Here is an 18153-nt window from a genome sequence, read left to right on the forward strand (position 1 = left end):
AGGATGGAAGGAAGGAAGGGAGGGAGGAAGAAGGAAGGAAAGGAGAGAGGAAGAAGGAAGGAAGGGAGGGAGGAAAGGAAAGAAAGAAGGTAATGGAGAGGAAAGAAAGAGAGAAGGAGGAAGGAAGGAAGGAAAGGAGGGAAGAAGGAAGGAAAGGAGGGAGGAAGTAAGGGAGCAGGAAGGAAGGAAGGAAAGGAGGGAGAAAGAAGGGAGGAAAGGAAAGAAGGACAGAGGAAAGAAGGAAGGTAATGGTGAGGAAAGAAAGAGAGAAGGAGGAAGGAAGGAAGGAAGGAAGGAAGGAAGACTCAAAACAGACGGGTCAATTTGACCCGGGAGGATGACAGGAAGGTTACCTTCCTTCCTTCTTCTGTCCTTCTTTCCTTTCCTCCCTCCCTCCCTTCCTTCCTTCTTCCTCCCTCCCTCCCTTCCTTCCTTTCCTCCCTCCCTTCCTAGATTTAGATTTCCATTGTTGTCTCTTGCTACGAACAAAGCGTCTTCATGTCCACAGTCGTGTTGGCATCGTCATCCTGACTGACACGTTTGCTTGTTCTGGTCCAGCTGATGTTTTTCCAGACGTCAGCTGCTACAACCAGGCTGCAGAAATCCCACTCGGACTGAGCAAATAGAGACACAAATAGCAGCTGCTGTTTGTGTCTAATTAATACACTTAAAAAATCTAATTTATTCATGTATTCTGTTTTATAACGTTTCGACGGTGCATTAGACTGTTTCCATTTAGCCAGTTAATCTTTTCTGGTATAAAAAGAACGGCGGCTTCTTTGAGCAGGAAAAAAGTCTGGAAGGAAGGAAAGAAGGAAGGTAGGGGGGAGGGAGGAAAGAAGGAAGGAAGGAGAGAGGGTGGAAGGAAAGAGGGAAGGAGGAAGGAAGGAAGGAAAGAAGGACAGAGGAAAGAAGGAAGGTAGGGGGAGGGAAAGAAAGAGAGAAGGAAAGAAGGAATGAAGGAAGGAGGGAAGCAAGGAATGAAGGAAGGAGGGAAGGAATGAAGGAAGGAGGGAAGCAAGGAAGGAAGGAAGGAAGGAATGAAGGAAGGAGGGAAGCAAGGAATGAAGGAAGGAGGGAAGGAATGAAGGAAGGAGGGAAGGAATGAAGGAAGGAGAGAAGGAAGGAAGGAGGCATCTGTCTTTGTCAGGAGGAATATTTCATGTCAGGTCCTCGATGATTTGGTGACTGTAATTTAAAAACTTTGTAAACAGACACACCAGCTGCTCACTGTGCAACCAAACAATTAATGCAAAACAAGTTTCAACATAACATCACGACTATAGATGTCTTATAAACAGGGTTGGGAAGGTTGCTTTGGTAATGTAATAAGTTACAGATTACAAGTTACTGTATTTAAAATGTAATAAGTAATGTAACTATTTCAATCATTAACAGCAATACAGTCTCTTTTACAATGGGTGCAGGGTTTTTTTAATTTTATTTATTAGCTGTAATACCACAAGTGACCAATAGGGGGAAAATCAGCTTATAGGATGAGTGGTGGCGCCCGATCAAGCTCTTATAATACATACAGTCAAGCCCGAAATTATTCATACCCCTGGCAAATTTTGACTTAAAGTTACTTTTATTCAACCAGCAAGTTGTTTTTTGACCGGAAGTGACACAGGCGTCTCCAAGAAGATAAAAAGACGATGTACAAAAGGCATCATTGTGGTAAAAAAAATATTTCAGTCAGCTTTTATTTACATTTGAACAAAAAGTGGCATGTCCAAAAGGGGTATGAATAATTTCGGGCTTGACTGTATATATAATGTTTTGGTCTTGCCCTGCCCTGGTTCCATTCTGGACTGCCATTTTTGAGACTTTTACATATATTTGTGAGGAAGAGATACCACTAGATCCAGCAATCGCAATATTCTGGGCTGCCCCTACGGAAATCTCATTGTCAGTCGCACAGGGAAACGCAGTGGCCTTCTCATCATTATTAGCACGGAGGCTGCTATTGTTAAAGTGGAAATCTGCTAAACCACCATCACATTCCCAATGGGTACACAATGTTATGTCGTTTCTGAAGTTAAAAAAGCTGAAATATTCATTAAGAGGCTCAACCAGGAGGTTTGATAAGGTATGGCGTCCATTTCTGTTATTTCGAAGAAAAATTCGCTCCTGAACAGCAGACGTAGGTCCCCCCAGACACGTACGGTTTCTCTCCTTGAGACGGTGAAAGCAGCTGTTTGTGGTGTTTCAGGGAAAGCAGGAGTCATTTTGATAACGATGATGATCAGAGGATATGAATGTCTGACTGCCTAAAAACACAGATGGGTTATTGTGTGTCCTTCTTTGTAGAATAATAACCAATAGGCTAATTCTATTACTGTAGATGCATTGAGTATGACCATTTATGGGCATAGAGTATTTGTGGTACTATCAGTGAAGACTTAAAGACTATCCATGAAGAACAGCGTTCTCAGAATCGTGGTGCCATCATGCATCAAACGGTGTATTGATAATACTTTGATTCTCCTCCATCGAGCTTCAATAAACACTTTCAGCAGCAAGACATCATGGACACCCAAGCACTCCGCAGCAAGACATCATGGACACCCGAGCACTCAGCAGCAAGACATCATGAACGCCCAAGCACTCCGCAGCAAGACATCATGGACGCCCGAGCACTCAGCAGCAAGACATCATGGACGTCCGAGCACTCCGCAGCAAGACATCATGGACACCCAAGCACTCCGCAGCAAGACATCATGGACACCCGAGCACTCAGCAGCAAGACATCATGGACGCCCAAGCACTCCGCAGCAAGACATCATGGACACCCGAGCACTCCGCAGCAAGACATCATGGACGCCCAAGCACTCCGCAGCAAGACATCATGGACGCCCGAGCACTCAGCAGCAAGACATCATGGACGCCCGAGCACTTTATCTACCGATGATTTTAACCATTGGCAAATGAATTCTCCATAACAATCAGGTCCTACTAATCCCAAATATCTAGTAGAAATTATTCATACCCCTGGCAAATTTTGACTTAAAGTTACTTTTATTCAACCAGCAAGTTGTTTTTTGACCGGAAGTGACACAGGCGTCTCCAAGAAGATAAAAAGACGATGTACAAAAGGCATCATTGTGGTAAAAAAAATATTTCAGTCAGCTTTTATTTACATTTGAACAAAAAGTGGCATGTCCAAAAGGGGTATGAATAATTTCGGGCTTGACTGTATATATAATGTTTTGGTCTTGCCCTGCCCTGGTTCCATTCTGGACTGCCATTTTTGAGACTTTTACATATATTTGTGAGGAAGAGATACCACTAGATCCAGCAATCGCAATATTCTGGGCTGCCCCTACGGAAATCTCATTGTCAGTCGCACAGGGAAACGCAGTGGCCTTCTCATCATTATTAGCACGGAGGCTGCTATTGTTAAAGTGGAAATCTGCTAAACCACCATCACATTCCCAATGGGTACACAATGTTATGTCGTTTCTGAAGTTAAAAAAGCTGAAATATTCATTAAGAGGCTCAACCAGGAGGTTTGATAAGGTATGGCGTCCATTTCTGTTATTTCGAAGAAAAATTCGCTCCTGAACAGCAGACGTAGGTCCCCCCAGACACGTACGGTTTCTCTCCTTGAGACGGTGAAAGCAGCTGTTTGTGGTGTTTCAGGGAAAGCAGGAGTCATTTTGATAACGATGATGATCAGAGGATATGAATGTCTGACTGCCTAAAAACACAGATGGGTTATTGTGTGTCCTTCTTTGTAGAATAATAACCAATAGGCTAATTCTATTACTGTAGATGCATTGAGTATGACCATTTATGGGCATAGAGTATTTGTGGTACTATCAGTGAAGACTTAAAGACTATCCATGAAGAACAGCGTTCTCAGAATCGTGGTGCCATCATGCATCAAACGGTGTATTGATAATACTTTGATTCTCCTCCATCGAGCTTCAATAAACACTTTCAGCAGCAAGACATCATGGACACCCAAGCACTCCGCAGCAAGACATCATGGACACCCGAGCACTCAGCAGCAAGACATCATGGACGCCCAAGCACTCCGCAGCAAGACATCATGGACGCCCGAGCACTCAGCAGCAAGACATCATGGACGTCCGAGCACTCCGCAGCAAGACATCATGGACACCCAAGCACTCCGCAGCAAGACATCATGGACACCCGAGCACTCAGCAGCAAGACATCATGGACGCCCAAGCACTCCGCAGCAAGACATCATGGACACCCGAGCACTCCGCAGCAAGACATCATGGACGCCCAAGCACTCCGCAGCAAGACATCATGGACGCCCGAGCACTCAGCAGCAAGACATCATGGACGCCCGAGCACTTTATCTACCGATGATTTTAACCATTGGCAAATGAATTCTCCATAACAATCAGGTCCTACTAATCCCAAATATCTAGTAGAAATTAAAAATGCATATCTCATTATATGCATATCATTAAACATGTTCTCTAAACTAAATAACAAATATGTTTTTTTGCCATTTCTATCTAACAAACAACAAAAATGAATGAATGAATGTTTTCTGCGGTTGGGCTTAGTTGCGGTAACTTTGTGAAGTTTCCAGCTAACCTAAAGCACAAAGTCTCTCTCCTATCCTTCCTCTCTCTCCTCTCTACCCCAACCGGTCGAGGCAGATGTTCTCCCACTTGGTTCTGCCTGAGGTTTCTTCCTGTTAAAAGGGAGTTGTTTTTTTCTTGCCACTGTCGCCAAGTGCTTGCTCATGTGGCAATGTTGGATCTCTTTAAAATCAAACCTGAAGAGTTCGGTTTAGACCTGCTCTATGTGTAAAGTGCCTTGAGATTACTTTGTTGTGATTTGGCGGCATACAAAGGACTTTGTGAGCCCCCATCCCTAACTATGTGCATTTCACTTTTGCAAATGAGCCAACATATACCCACCCACACATGCACCCACACACACAATTACATCAGCACAACACTTCACTTAGGCTAATAATAACTGTTCCATAGGCTGTGCAACAAATCAAACATATTGTAAGCAAATAACTGATTCATCTCAGTGCCATTTATTTATCTAATGTATGTAGGTTTACCATTAACTATGTGCTGCATTTCATTTTTGCAAATGAGCCAACATGCAATCACACACACAAGCACACATGCATGCACACACACACACACAATTACATCACAACAATTACAACGCCACTTGGGTGTGAACGCTTCATTGTCGGTAACTATTGGGCTATGTGTCCTCAGCCGGAAAAAGGGTGGAGTGCACTCTTCATGGCCGGGGATGAGATCCTGCCCCAAGTGGAGGATTTCAAGTAACTCGGGGTCTTGTTCACGAGTGAGGGAAGGATGGAGTGTGAGATCGACAGGCGGATCGGTGCGGCGTCTGCAGTAATGTGGGCTCTGCACAGATCCGTCGTGGTGAAGAGGTCGATTCACCAGTCGATCTTCGTTCCTACCCTCACCTATGGTCATGAGCTTTGGGTAGTGACCGAAAGAACTAGATCCTAGAACTAGGGTACAAGCGGCCAAAATGAGCTTCCTCCGTAGGGTGGCTGGGCTCTCCCTTAGAGATAGGGTGAGAAGCTCAGTTATCCGGAGGGAGCTCGGAGTAGACCCGCTGCTCCTCCGCCTCGAGAGGAGCCAGATGAGGAGGCTCGGGCATTTAATTAGGATGCCTCCCGGACGCCTCCCTGGTGAGGTGTTCAGGGCACGTCCCACCGGTAGGAGACCCCGAGGAAGACCCAGGACACGCTGGAGAGACTATGTCTCTCGGCTGGCCTGGGAACGCCTCGGGATCCCCCGGCAAGAGCTGGACGAAGTGGCTGTGGAGAGGGAACTCTGGGTTTCCCTACTTAGGCTGCTGACCCCGGATAAGCGGCAAGAAGACGGATGGACGGACGGACGGACGGACGACAGCCCAGGTTAGCCTGTTCATTAATATGCACCTCATCAAGACATTTGAGGATGCCACCTTGGGCTTTAGAAAACAACCGATAGAGTAAATAATCTAAAGTCTAATTAATAAAGAAATCCCGCCACCCAATCACCACCATGTTGACTTCCATCTCGTTATATAATAACCAGCATCATCACTTCCAGTCATCGCTACCATGAGTGTTGTTTATTATCTCTCGGTTGTATCTCGCTGCTTCTATGACATAAATAAAAGCATTTATTTACATTTCTGTCACCTTCACTTTGAAATACTCCCATCAGTCGTGACTCATCCCGACTGCTGCTGTCACAACTCCAGTTATAAAAGAAAAAAGCGGTATATTTATCATCTGAGAGAAACTGACACCTACAATTACCCACATCATTCATTTTCCTCAAATGTTTGACGGTTGATGTTTTGAACTGGACACTTGCACTGCTCTCCATTTATAGCCGCTGGTGTCACTTTGGTATCACTTCTGGGAATCGCACTCTTGGATCTACTGTAATTTGAAATTGCTCGGCAGAGGTGAATCATCAGCTGAGGGTCTCGGCGAGGTCGCTCAGCTGCCGATGTTTCAATACGCGAGCGCTGATATGGAAGCCAAGGTTTTTGTTTACCCCCGCCCCCCCCCCGTCCTCCTCCCCCCACGCTCCTCGGCCATCCGGTCCACTCATCAAAGAGGAGTGTTCAGCGATACGTACTCAGACCTCGACCTGCACTCCCACACATGTACAACACACTATCACACTATTTATATCCTTCTCTTGTTTTGCTTTGTTTTTTTACCTTTTGCCTTTTTAACTGCTTCTAAGATGGACAACTATCTGTTGGTTGGGACAAAATAAATAAACCAGGGTTGCTATGGTTACAGATTACTAGTTACTCTGTTTAAAATGTAATAAGTGATGTAACTATTTTAATAACTTGACTTATTACATTTGATGACTTTTCTAATTTTCTAACCAATGTTTTCAGCTGTTAGGGTAAATGTTCCCTCCTTCTGTCCTTCCTTCCTTCCTTCCTTCCTTCCGCCCTCCCTTCCTTCCTTTCTTTCTTCCTTACTGCCATCTGTCCTTCCTCCCTTCCTTCTTTCTTTTCTTCATTTGTTCCTTCCTTCCTTCTGTCCTTCCTTCCTTTCTAAGATCTAAGATCAGCTGTTAGGGTAAATGTTCCCTCCATCTGTCCTTCCTTCCTTCCTACTTCCCCCCCTCCCTTCCTTCTTTCCTTACTGCCATCTGTCCTTCCTCCCTTCCTTCTTTCTTTTCTTTATTTGTTCCTTCCTCCCTTTCTTTCCTTCCTTCTGTCTGTCTTTCCTTCCTTCCATTTGTCTGTCCATCCTTCCTTCCTTCCACCCTCCTTCCTTCCTTCCTTCCTTCCTAACCAAAATCTAAGTCCAGCTGTGTTGTCATGGATACTGACATGATTTATAAGGGAGATCATTTCTTACAAAGCAACATTTATCTCTCATTGTAAAATGTATTCATTAGTTCATGTAGATTTTAGAATATAAAATAAAGATATTTGATGAATAAAGTGAGTTTAATTGGTACTGTGACTCCATTTAAGGCCATGTGTGCTCCAAATAAGCCCACATTATGATTTATTTACTAAATATAAAACAAAATATTGATTTCAAATAATTAAAAACATCAATATATGTATTCAGTAACATGTTAAATATTAAAAAAATGAGGAAAAACCCTCCTGAGTAAAATCTTAAAGGTGTGTCTTCAGATGTAACCTCCTTTGTAATCATCAACATTTCCATCAGTAACTGTAAGTCAGGAAGTAACTGGCGCCATGGCAACAGCAAACCAGAAAACTGTCCATGAAGATCCTGAGCAGCTTTTCTCCACAAAAACTCAAAAACCACACCTCTAAAAGAGCGACGAGGATCACTGCTGTGATTTCACATTTCAGCAGCAACATTTCTGCAGTCGGATTATAGAAACGAGTCGTCAGATGCTTCAGACTGACTGTAAACTGCCTGAAATGTGCTGCTGCTGCTGCTGCTGCTCGTCTTTTGGGGCAGAGTGAGGCGGGCCGTCTCGTTTTTTCCCCCTCTGCAGTTTTGAAAGAGAAGCAAAAATCCTGCTTTAATGTATAAAAATAGAAACTTAACCCTCCTGTTGTCCTTGGGTCAAGGAAGGAAGGGAGGGGGGAAGGAAAGAGGGAGTGAGGAAGAATGAAGGAAAGGAGGGAGGAAGGAGGGAGGGAGGAAGAAGGAAGGAAAGGAGAGAGGAAGGAAGGGAGGAAGGAAGGAAGGAAAGGAGGGAGGAAGAAGGAAGGAAAGGAGGGAGGAAGGAAGGGAGGGAGGAAGAAGGAAGGAAAGGAGAGAGGAAGGAAGGAAGGAAGGAGAAAGAAAAAGAGGAAGGAAGGAAGGAAGGACAGAGGAAAGACGGAAGGGAAGAAGGTAGGGGGAGGAAAGAAAGAGAGAAGAAAGAAGGAAGGAAGGAAGGAAGGAATGCATTACAGTAGTATTGCATTAGTATTAAGGTAGTATTGCAGTAGTATTACAGCAGCATTAAGGTAGTATTAAGGTAGTATTGCAGTAGTATTAAGGTAGTATTGCAGTAGTATTGCAGTAGTATTGCAGTAGTATTAAGGTAGTATTGCAGTAGTATTAAGGTAGTATTACGGTAGTATTGCAGTAGTATAACGGTAGTATTGCAGTAGTATTGCAGTAGTATTAAGGTAGTATTAAGGTAGTATTGCAGTAGTATTACAGCAGCATTAAGGTAGTATTACGGTAGTATTGCAGTAGCATTAAGGTAGTATTGCAGTAGTATTGCAGTAGTATTGCAGTAGTATTAAGGGAGTATTGCAGTAGTATTACAGTAGTATTAAGGTAGTATTGCAGTAGTATAACGGTAGTATTTCAGTAGTATTAAGGTAGTATTGCAGTAGTATTGTAGTAGTATTAAGGTAGTATTGCAGTAGTAGGTTTTAATCACATTTATTGATCAGTCACATTATTAAGTTATATTATTAGTTATTTTTTTTATCATTAAAACATTATTAAAATCATTTAATGTGAATATAATGTCAATCAATAATATTATATATCATATTTATACCTACAGTTCCTATAGCACCAATGTTTGCACCACATTTGGAAGATGGAGGATCATACGATGCCAAGATCTGAAACTCAAGGATGGATTTTAAAAAGCTGCAGCAGCAGGTAAACTATGAATGATTAGACATCAAAGTAATAAAAACTGTTAAATCTTCAGATATAAAGTTCTTCAAACGTGAGTCGACAGGATGATAAAAGCTTCAGGATCTCTTAGTGAGGACTCAGCGTTGTGCTTCAAGGCCTCAGCGGACTGAGAGGAGCCACTTCATCTCCTCTGAGCTCTCAGATCTGTCGTCACGTTTCACTCAGAGCAGAAAAAAAAACAAAAAAACAACCACATGAGGTCCGGATCCACGTGCTCTCAGTGTCAGATTCAAATCTTAAGATCTTAATATTCCTGGTGTGCTTTTACTACATGCTGATTTCTTAAAGGTCAGCGGATATAAAAACACAAAGATGGAGCAGAAATCAAACACTGAGCATGAAATGAATGTCTAATGATCTGTGACAGAAAGGTTCATCATGAGACATCAGTCCTTCATTTATTTGCTAAAAAGGAAGAAGAATGAAGGAAAGAAGGAAGGATGGAAGGGAGGGAGGAAGAAGGAAGGGAGGAAAGGAAAGGAAAGAATGAAGGAAGGAAGGTAGGAGGGAGGGAGGGAGAGAGAAAGGTAAAGAGGAAGGAAGGAAAGAATGAAGGAAGGAACAAAGGAAGGTAGGAGGGAGGGAGGGAGAGAGAAAGGAAAAGAGGACAGAGGAAAGAAGGAAGGACAGAAAGGAGGGAGGGGGAAGCGAGGAAAAATGGAAGGAAAGAAGGAGGAAGGAAGGGAAGATGAATGAAGGAAAGAAGGAAGGATGGAAGGGAGGGAGGAAGAAGGAAGGGAGTAAAGGAAAGGAAAAAATGAAGGAAGGAAGGTAGGAGGGGGGGAGGGAGAGAGAAAGGAAAAGAGGAAGGGAGGAAGGAAGGAGGGAGGGAGAGAGAGAGAAAGGAAAAGAGGAAGGGAGGAAGGAAGGAAAGAATGAATGAAGGAAGGAAGGTAGGAGGGAGGGAGGGAGGGAGAGAGAAAGGAAAAGAGGAAGGAAGGAAAGAAGGACAGAGGAAAGAAAGGAGGGAGGGGGGAAGGAAGGAAGGAAGGATGGAAGGAAAGAAGGAGGAAGGAAGGGAAGAAGAATGAAGGAAAGAAGGAAGGATGGAAGGGAGGGAGGGAGGAAGAAGGAAGGGAGGAAAGGAAAGAAGGAAGGAAGGAAGGAAGGAGGGAGGGAGGGAGAGAGAAAGGAAAAGAGGAAGGGAGGAAGGAAGGAAAGAATGAAGGAAGGAAGGAAGGACGGAAGAAAGGTTGGACGGAAGGAAGGAAGGAAGGAAGGAATGAGGGAACGAATGAACAAAGAAAAGAAAGAAGGAAGGGATTAAGGATAGATGGCAGTAAGGAAAGAAGGAAGGAAGGTAGGTAGGAAGGAAGGAAAAAAGAAAAAAAGGAAGGAATGAAGGAACGAACGAAGAAAAGAAAGAAGGAAGGGAGGAAGGACAGATGGCAGTAAGGAAAGAAGGAAGAAAGCAAGCAAGGAAGGAAGGAAGGAAGGAAGATAGGAAAGAAGGAAGGAAGGATGGTAGGTAGGTAGGTAGGAAGGAAGGAATGAAGGAAGATAGGAAAGAAGGAAGGAAAGAAGGAAGGAAGGAAGTAAGGACAGATGGAGGGAACATTTACCCTAACAGCTGATCTTAGGTCTTAGGAAGGAAGGAAGGAGGGAAGAAAGGAAGGAAGGAAGGAAAGAAAGAAGGAAGGAAGGAAGGAAAGAAGGAAGGAGGAAGGAGGGAACATTTACCCTAACAGCTGAAAACATTGGTTAGTAAATTATAAAAGTCATCAAATGTAATAAGTTACATTACTTTGATGAAGTCATTGAAATAGTTACATTACTTATAACATTTTAAATAGAGTAACTAGTAATCTAATGTAATCTATTACATTCCCAAAGTAACCTTCCTAACCCTGCTGTTGCTTCCTAGAAACCAGAAAAGTCTTTAACTTACATTTCATCATCAAACTGAATCAAATCCTCCCAAAAAAAAACATGCTGATCGATTCCTACGTTACGCAACAGCTCAGACGCACTGCTGCTTTCTATAAACCCAACTCTCTCTCTCTCTCTCTCTCTCCCTCTCTCTCTCTCCTTTAATTTCCTCGATTACAGACGCACGAGGACGTTTTCTCACCTCGAGTCTGATGCAAAAAACAAAACAACCTCAGCAACAGTAGCGGTGTCAGAGCAGGTGATTCAAAAAAAGAAGAAGAAGAAGAAGAAAAAGAAAAAAAGACCTTAAAGCGCACAATACGCACGCACCACAGGTTCCTGTTTGAATGTCATATTTTGGTGGAGAGAGAGAGAGAGAGAGAGAGAGAGAGAGAGAGAGAGAGAGAGAGAGGGAAAAAAAGAAACAACTCACCTTTTTCCTTTCCTTCCTTCCTTTGCTTTCTCCGAAAATATGACGCACTCATCTCTCACTCCATGCTTTTAAATGTTGTTGTTTTTTAAAGTTTATGTCCAAAAATATTGAGGGTATACTTCTTCTTTCCTTCTTTCCTTTCCTTCTTGCATCCGTTTTTCCTCTTCTCTCACTCACTGTGTGTACCGGCTCCGGTCAGATGATCAACCCCCGGTAACACACACACACACACACACACACACACACACATACACACAAAAAAAAGGAAAAAAAGGAAAAAGATGCAGCTCCTCTCCTCGGCAGCGCGCGCGCTCTCTCTCTCTCTCTCTCTTCTCACCCGTGACGTCTAGCAGCTCCGGCTCAGGGAGGAGAGAGAGAGAGACCCAGAGAGAGAGAGAGAGAGAGAGAGAGAGAGAGAGAGCGAGAGAGAGACCCTGGGAGAGAGAGAGAGAGAGAGAGAGAGAGAGAGAGACCCAGGGAGAGAGAGAGAGTGATCGACTCAGAGATAGAAGGAGAGAGAGAGAGACAGAGAGAGAGAGAGACTCAGAGAGAGAGAGAGAGAGACCCAGAGAGAGAGAGAGACCCAGAGAGAGACCCAGAGAGAGAGAGAGAGAGAGAGAGAGAGAGAGAGAGAGTGTAAGAGGTTGGTCGGTTCACCTTGACAGCCTGACTCCTCCCTTCCTTCCTCCTCCTCCTAATCTCTCTCTTCTCTCTCCTTCATTGAGTCCCTCCCCTCCCCTCCCTCCTCTCCCTCCCTCCCTCCTTCCCCTCCCTTCTCCTCCCTCTCTCTCTTTTCCTCCTTTCGTGACTCGCAGCCTGTCTATCTTTCAGTCTGCATGTCTGGATGATGATTGAGAATACAGATCAACCTGGCTTGCAGGGGGGTTTTCCAAGGACTCACGACTCTGCTGAGTAACTCACACTCTCTATATTCGAGGAGGTCTGAGGTGTAAAAATGATAAAAAATGATATTCACACGACAGATTTACAGGTTGTGAGGCTGCATGATGATGATGATGATGAGGATGATGAGGATGGTGAGAGTCAAAGCTGCATTATTACACCCAGAGGCCAAAGCTCACGTCCCCCCTCAAACAACTTTTAGTGTCATTGTGATTGGATAACGCTGCTGCTGTCTCCGGGTGGGAAACCTTGTAACTCCGTGTTTTTTTAGTTTAGGATATACAAGCTTTCAGAGAATGCGTCGAGCCTCATGTCGCATTTTCTGTACAGCCTGACAAAATATATAAATAAATAAATAAATAAATAAATAAATAAATAAATAAATAAGAAAGCACACACATTATGTTTTTCTCATTTTCTTTTGCCCAGATTGCTCGTATGGTAGATCCTTTTCCTTTCTCCCTCCCTTGTTCCTTATTTCCTCCATCCTTCCTTCCTTTCCTTCCTTCCATCTGTCCTTCCTCCCTCCCTCCTTCTCTCCTCCCTTCTTTCCTTCCTCCGTCCTTCCTTCCATCTGTCCTTCCTCCCTCCTTCTCGCCTTCCTTCCTTTCCTTACTTCCATCTGTTCTTCCTCCCTCCCTCCTCCCTTCCTTCTTTCCTTCCTCCATCCCCGTTTCTTCTTCCTTCCTTCTTTCTTCCCTTCCTCCCTCCCTCCTCTCTTTCTTTCCTCCCCCCTACCTTCCCTCTTCCTTCTTTCCTCCGTCCTTCCTTCCTTTCCTTCCTTCCTTCCTTCCTTTCAATGAGTGTCCTATAAAGGGTTAACTGATCTACTAATAAGTATTGTGTGTGTGTGTGTGTGTTCGAAGTCTGATATATCTCATTCCTCCGATGTTGTTCCAAAAACTACATTGATGTTCCTTCACTATGAAGAGTTTAGTCACGTTAGCTTGTTAATAAATGGCTCCAAAGATTAATAACAGAGATCAGATTTTCAGTCTCCTTAAGGCTGATTTATACTTCTGCGTTGGAACGACGGCGTACCTACGGTGTACCTACGCCAGGCGAGGAGTTCCTGTCCTTTGAAATGAAGCCAACGTGGAAGTAACTTAAAGCTGCATTCTATCAAAAGGCCACCAGGGGGCGACCGTCTCTATACAAGTCAATGGAGAATTCACCAACTTCTCACTTGATTTCTAACCTCAGTAAACGTTTTCAAAATGTGTTTATGGTCTCAATCGCTAGTTTAAAGCCTTCTTCAACTAACTACGCGTCACGGCAACGCGGACCGCAAGGGCTGTGATTGGTCCGGTCAAAGCGTCAGTTCCTCCGGCAGTTGCTTTATTTATTAATAATGAACAGAAGGTGCTTTCTGTTATTAGAGCACATAGCACAATGCTACATGCTACATGCTACAGTGACTAGAAGATAAACAAGGATACAGATAGAGTCTCCTCTGAAACCACACACACACACACACACACACACACACACACACACACACACACAGTCACACCCCCTAGCAACACGTTCCCTCGACGCAGAACTTCGAAAGGACACCGACGGCGTGCACAGACTATTTGAAGGGCGGGGGCGAAAAGAAAAAAAGGGCACATAAAGCTCATTTTCGGCACTGAAGGGGGCACTTTAGCACGCGTTTTTCAACAATTGGGCCACGAAGGGGGGCGACCCCCCTGCCCCCACCCTTGTGCACACTGTAGTTTGTGACCAATTTGGTATAAACTAAAGTATTGGAACCATAAATATATACAAAATACATACATTCGCCCCGTCAACCTGGTGGTGGCGTCAGAGGAGGATTCAGAGGATGACTAAAGCCAGTAGGAATCATCCTCTGGGGACGATGAATGTCTTACAACTATATCAGTCTGGCTCTAGAGTCTGATGCTAGTTTCTTGTTCTCAGATCTCTCTTGAAAAAGATATCTCGATCTCAGTGAGACTTCCCGATTAAGTAAAGTTGAAATACGTAGAGAAAACATCCAATTTGGTCATAAAATAAAGTATTGGAACCGTTCATTCGTCCCAGACTGTCGTGGCTGAAGCACAAATGTCAGAGGAGGATTCAGAAGATGACTAAAGCCAGTAGGAATCATCCTCTGGGGACGATGAATGTCTTAAAAATAGTAGTTGAGCTATTTCAGTCAACAGGCAGCGAGACTAACAACAATCAACCATTTTTACCCGCTTTTATAAAACTAATAAAGTCTTCATTGTTCATTCTGCAGCCGGCTCATTACTTCCTGGTTTGTGGTGATATCTGCTGCCTCGTGAGGCCGCACACACACACACGCATGGCTGGGTTTAAATTTTTCAACAGCAGCACATATAATACGCTGCGACAGTGAGCCCTGCTGGGTTTAATTCGAGCTGTCTAATCAGAGACTCGCTGCTACGTGGTGAAAGAAATGAAAAGCAGCAGGACTGTTAGGAGCACTTCAACAGAGTAAATACCAGATTAAAAAGGAGCTCGCAGGTTTTTCTAGCAGCTCGTCGGACCAGCAGACGAATAAAAAGAGAGTAAATCCTCATTCTGGACGTGTGTGTGTGTGTGTGTGTGTGTGTGTGTGTGTGTGTGTGTAGATCAGAGGCTTTGATGCTGCTTTTTTTTTGCTCCGACCAGCTGACTATCATCACAGTTCATTTTAATTCACCTGGAGTCTGAGTAGATGTTGAGAATAAAAACCAGCAGGGCTCTGAGTGCTGAACAGACCGGCAGCTGCATGGAAAAAAAAAAAAAAAAAAAAAAAAAATGTGGACGTGGAGATTTGTTTGTTACTGATCGTCGATGGTGGAATAAAATCAAGGGAGCGCTCGATTCGATGCACCAGAGCAGACAGTCTAGACACGAAGCATCAATACCGTACCTGATCGGCATTTATTAACATTCAACTGGTATTTCACTAGCAAAGACCACCAAGCCAACTTAGTTATGAATTTAAAGATTTATGGCAACAACAGTAGAGGGATGAGGGTTGAAGGGTGGAAGGTAGAGAGGTGAGAACTGAGACGAAGGGAACAGCAGCAGATAAGGTGTGACTTAAAGTCTGTGTAAAGTAAGAATAAATATGTGTTCTGAGTTTAACATACCACAGAAAAGTGTGTTGTTAACCACCCTGCTAAATTTGAATGATTAAAAAAATCGCCAAATATATGAAATTAGGCTTCAAAGTTGTGTAAAAATCAGCCTCTTTCTCTGCTCCCAAACGCTGAAGCCCCGCCCCCTACCAAGTGTCACCTGTCAATCAAAGTCACCACCTCTACCAGAAACATGGACGCTACGTCTGAGAGCTTTCTGATGCTAACTCGGTGGCTAACTCGGCTGCTAACACGGTGGCTAGCTCGGCGGCTAACTTGGCTGCTAACTCAGTTGCTGGCTCGGCGGCTAACTCGGCTAACTGTAGCCTGTAGTAGTAGTAGTGTGTGCTGAATGTATTTATACCTCTACAGCAGCAGGGGCGGGTTTATGCTAATCACTAAATCCTGAACACAGAAATCTTGAAACACAGTTTGTGAAGCCTAGCTCCACAATTCAAATCTAAATGGTTGAAATGCTTTTTACACCTTTTTTAGAAAATACATTTATGACCTATTTAATGTGTTTAGAAGAAAATGTCTGAATTCACTTTACACGGTCTTTAAGAACTTCATGTGCGTAAATAAGGGAGGTATGAAGTGTGGTCTTTGTTCCATAGTTATAAACTTCATTTCAGGAGTTCCAGCTGTGACTTTCGGTTGGAGAGAGAGAGAGAGAGAGAGAGAGAGAGAGAGAGAGAGAGAGAGAGAGAGAGAGAGAGAGAGAGAGAGAGAGAGGACCTGAGTTCTCTCTACCTGCAGCTGATTTGACTGCCAAACACTGTCGTTTCTTCATTAGACTGAATTCAAATCAGACCCGAGCAGACAGCATCTGGAAACACACTGAAGCACATCAGCTGTGGATCCAGTGAGTGCACGCTCCACCTCATGAACCACAAAGGAAATCATCACGTATTAATGCCAAAAACATATATCCTGCACACCTCCAAACCCTTCAAGCTTCTCTTATTGGATTTGTTGATTGTTTTAAATACTCATGTTATAAATCATGTTTAACCCTTTACATACTGTTCAGGGCAGGCAGGGAGTTCTGGTCCTCTGAAATGAAGCCAACCAGGAAGTAACTTAGAGCTGCATTCTATCAAAAGGCCACCAGGGGGCGACCGTCTCTATACAAGTCAATGGAGAATTCACCAACTTCTCACTTGATTTCTAACCTCAGTAAACGTTTTCAAAATGTGTTTATGGTCTCAATCGCTAGTTTAAAGCCTTCTTCAATGCAGTATGATGTTCATTTGGGACATTTTGGCCTCCCTGATTTTATATTTGATGATAAAGCAGGGTATGCATTAGGGCGTGGCTACGTCCTGATTGACAGGTTGATTGACCAATGTCCTCGAGATCCAGCCCTCGCAACCATAGCAACCTCCCCGCTCCGCCCATGGCCCCGCCTCATGCCCATATAAGTAGAATCCGTGTTTTTATTTTTCCCAGCATGCACCTGAAATGTTCAAGATGGCGTTGCCTAGATTTGAAACTATTGGCTTCTGAGCAGCAGTCCACAAACCAATGGGTGACATCACGCATGTTACGTCCATTTCTTTTAGAGTGATAGAGTCTATGGTACAGGGTCTAATTCACCCATTGATCCATTCGAGAGAAGAAAAAAGATCTTTAAAACCCTAACCCTTTTCTTTTAGCTAGAAATTCAATGATTTATCTCAATGTGACTCAAAAATGGAAATATTTCAACTTTAAAAAAAAAGTTTGACTGATATTGATTTAAAAAAAACAAACAAAAAAAAAAACGCCCATATAACACCAAATATGTTCCTTATGCACATTTAACATAATTCACTGAAGCATTATATTCTCCTGTGTTAATGTGATTTCTTCTCCATTAACAAAAAGCAGGAATACACTCTCTGAAAGCCTCCTTAACCCTTTATAGGACACTCATTGAAAGGAAGGGAGGAAGGAAGGGAGGAAGGGAGGAAGGAAGGAGGGAGGAAGGAAAGGAAGGACGGACGGAGGAAAGAAGGAAGGAAGGAAGGTAGGGGGGGAGGAAAGAAAGAGAGAAGGAGGGAGGGAGGAAGGGAAGAAAGAAGGGAGGAAGGAAGAAGAAAGGGGGATGGAGGAAGGAAAGAAGGAAGGGAGGAGAGAAGGAGGGAGGGAGGAAGAACAGATGGAAGTAAGGAAAGGAAGGTAGGAAGGACGGAGGAAGGAAAGAAGGAAGGGAGGAGAGAAGGAGGAAGGACAGATGGAAGGAAGGAAAGGAAGGAAGGAAGGAAAGAAGGAAGGAAGGAAGAAATAAGGAACGAGGGAGGGAGAAAGGAAAAGAGGAAGGGAAGAAAGAAGGCAGGGAGGAAGAAAAGGAAGGAAGGAAGGAAGGAAAGAAGGAAGGAAGGAAGGAAGGAAGGAAGGATATTTTGGGATATTTACAGAAGTTACCAAATATAATTATTTGCCCAATAAAGGGTTAAGGATTAATCACCATTTAATTAATAACTGATGTATTTATAAGAGACTCATTATGAGGGGAAACTGTGAATATGAGCAGCAGTATGTAAGGGTTAAATAATAAAAGGATTAAATAGATAAATATCCACAAAACTTCTAATAACAGACTTTATTTGTGCTGTGATGTCCTGAATATGTGACTGTTCATTCCAGGGTATTAAATTAGAAACAGATGTCAGGAGTCACAGATATAAGAAGCTTCCTCTTTGTACAGGTTGTTCAGATTTAGTGTG

Source organism: Scomber japonicus, chromosome 13 (assembly GCF_027409825.1).
Source record: "Scomber japonicus isolate fScoJap1 chromosome 13, fScoJap1.pri, whole genome shotgun sequence".
NCBI lineage: Eukaryota > Metazoa > Chordata > Actinopteri > Scombriformes > Scombridae > Scomber > Scomber japonicus.